Here is a 3,335-nt window from a genome sequence, read left to right on the forward strand (position 1 = left end):
AAACCTCTCGTTCGAAATGGAGGTGTTAAAAATATACTTGTATCTGAAGGTACATTACCTGGACATGACACTGGCACGCGCTGCTGCTTTGGCTTGAATGGGAATGTCTTTTCTTCAAATCTTACATGACGAGAGATGTAAATTCTACCAGACTGTGTATGTAAACATTGATAACCCTTATGTGTATTACTGTAGCCTACAAACACACATGGAATAGACCTGGGTTCTAGTTTGTGGGTGTTATATGACCTGAGACACGGGTATGCTAGACAACCAAAAACTCTTAAGAAGGAGTAATCAGGCTTTTTCTGGAAGAGAAGTTCAAGTGGAGTGGTTTGCTCAGTTGTTGATTTTGGAAGCCTATTTATTAAAAAACACGCTATAGTAAATGCATCAGACCAAAATGGCATTGGCATGTGTGCTTGAAACAGAAGTGCTAAACCAGATTCTGTTACATGGCGGATTCGTTTTTCTGCAATTCCATTTTGAGTGGAGGTATGAGGACATGAGAATCTATGTTGTATGCCAGAATCGTTTACATAAGCAGTGAATTTCTTGTACTCTAATGCATTATTGGACTGAAATACTTTAATTCTATGATCTGTGAGGTTCTCTATTTGCTTGCGAAATTGAATGAAAGTATTTAATGTATCAGATCGTTGAACCAAAGGAAACACCCAAGTAAAATGAGGATAAGCATCCATGACAAGCATGTAATATCGAAAACCAGTTCTAGATAGTTTTGGTGATACCCATATATCAGAAACAATCAAACTCAATGGTGTATCTATTATTGTAGTGCTAAGAGAAAATGACTATTTCTTGCTTTTGCTAACATGACAAGAATGACAATAATCAAAGTTTTTATTGGAAACTGGTAAGGAAAACCTATGGAAAATACTTGAGACTGTGCGCATCATTGGGTGACCCAGACGTTGATGCCAAATTGGGTAGGAAGAAGCAACATGAGATTGAGGCTTGACCGGATCATCTAGTTTGTCAATGCCTTCAAAAATGTATAGACCATTCCTATTCAGACCTCGCAGCAACGTTGTTTCCGTGTGCTTGTGTTTCACAAAGAAATGAGTAGTTTGAAACTCAAAATAAACTGCATTATCTTTACAAAATTGTGAAACAAATAACAAATTAGTTTTGATTTGAGGAACATGAAAAATATGGTTCAAATTGAACTGTCTTAAATTATAGGTAAAAGAGGTTGTACCAACATTAGCAATGTTCAAAGCATTTCCATTACCAACTTGCACTTGTTCGGTGCCATCATACTCATGAGGAATAGCCAAGTTCCTCATATTCACGGTTAAGTGATGGGTAGCTCCAGTATCAGTTACCCATTGATTGGCATGTTCACCTCCAAGAAGAAAAATATAAGCTGCTGGCGCCTTATGCTGATTGTTGTTTGGTTTTTCATACCTAAACCAACATCTGGTTGCCTGATGGTTATCTTTCTTGCAAATCTGGCATGGATGTTCAAATTTCTTTGAACCAGGCTGATTGCGACGCTGGTTGTTGTTCATATGAGGTGGTCCACGGTACTGCTGATTGTAATTCCTTGGTCCACTTCTGCTGCTAGATGCTGAGCTGGTGGCAGCAATATTGGCAATAGGTTGCTGGATTAAAGCAAGTTGTTGTGCAAGCCGCATGACCTGAGACCTGGGTTCTTAGTAAGGTTGTTATAGTTTCAGGAAACTGTACAGGGAATTTTTAGAAGCAGTTGTTAAAAATGGCTATTTTTGATTGCTATATTTATGACAATTAACAACAGCCTACCCAAATAGTGGCAAAGCTAACAACATCCTGATTCAAGACCATAGTAAAATGTAGAATTTGTTGATACTTGCATATGTTTTGCCATCCCATACACCATAAGAATACTAGCCTTAGTGTATTTTTTCCAAGAGACTAAGCTGTTAAAATGTGGAACATAAGATCCCAGATACGGAGAACAGCCTTCATTCATTTCAATCTCCTTCATCTCTCTCTGCTCCAAATCATAAGTGAACAACGTGATATTGGTATCTCTCTTCAGAACTAACTTGTTTCTTGAAGCATAACCAAAGGGCACCATACACAGAGTCAATCCAGCAACAATACTGTGTTTCAGGATCCACTTACATCCATCTAAATCCTTCAAAATCCAACCATCAAGTTGATTATAATCGGCGTGACTCACAAACGATAAGCATCCACCCATATCAACTAAACCATCATATCTTCCACTACACTAGTTTTCGGTAACTGGATTTTGCGAAATTTTTCATCATCAATGCCCATTGACACTATGTATTCACTGTTCTCAATACGAGGCATCCAGTGAAAAGCTCCAATGGAAACAACTGGAGCCTTTCCCAGCTGACTTATAAGTCCAAAACTAGGACCATCAACTGCCCTCCATGTATGAGAATCAACTTCAATAATCTCGCATCCGAAATACCGCAGATGATCTCGAAACAAATGTACGACTTTGTATTCTCCAGTTCTATAACTGAAAGCAAATCCATAAGATTCATCCTGTGGGAGAGCTATTGTACCACGACAAGGAACAGTGTATTCTCGAGTCACAGGATTGATGACAAATGGACCACAAATTCTGCTGTTTTCGAGTAGAACCAAGCCGTTGCACGCAGCTCGTATTTCTCCATAAGAGCTTAGCTTCAAAGACCTTACCATGCTTTTCCCATCTTTAATCTCCATAAATTGCAAATTCAACTCTACTTCATACTGCTCAGTTCGAGACTCCCAGTTGGCTTTACTCGTGAAGATTTCCAAGTTATTGTTTACATGTATTGCCTGAGCTTCAATGACATATTTTGGGGCCCGATACTGGCTGGACTGGGATGACATATTTTGGTGCTCTATGACCACCACCGGTATCACTCGTCAATCTCAAAACATTCTTATTAGTTTCAACACCAATTCTGAAGAACTTGCACCATAGTTTGTAATAATGATCAACTTCTCGTCAAGCAATAAATTCTTATCAGTCTCCACCCACCAGCACTTGCATAATGTACGAAATCATTCATCTGATCATGTACCAAATATTAACAACATCAAATCTATAATACAAAATTTGAACATTCAAATTATACAGAAGCCAGGTTCAATACAGGTGCTGTTACGATTATTTCCTGTGCAGGGGGTACTAAATCATCATCTACTACTAGGTTAACTTACTTTGCCAGCAGGTTTAATGCACGTATGAAATTCGACCGAACATTACATTACATAGGACATCTCATTATGAATCGTTGGGGTACCAAATTGTGAAGTATGGTATACCTTCAACAATAGTGAGTATGGTACTAAATTTGCGA

General features: G+C 38.4%; 1 pseudogene; it reads right to left on the bottom strand.

The window, feature by feature from the left end:
- Positions 1 to 1,804: 1,804 nt before the first annotated feature.
- LOC113311725 lies at positions 1,805 to 2,862 on the bottom strand (annotated as a pseudogene).
- Positions 2,863 to 3,335: the final 473 nt, after the last annotated feature.

Source organism: Papaver somniferum, chromosome 9 (assembly GCF_003573695.1).
Source record: "Papaver somniferum cultivar HN1 chromosome 9, ASM357369v1, whole genome shotgun sequence".
NCBI classification, from domain to species: Eukaryota; Viridiplantae; Streptophyta; class Magnoliopsida; order Ranunculales; family Papaveraceae; genus Papaver; species Papaver somniferum.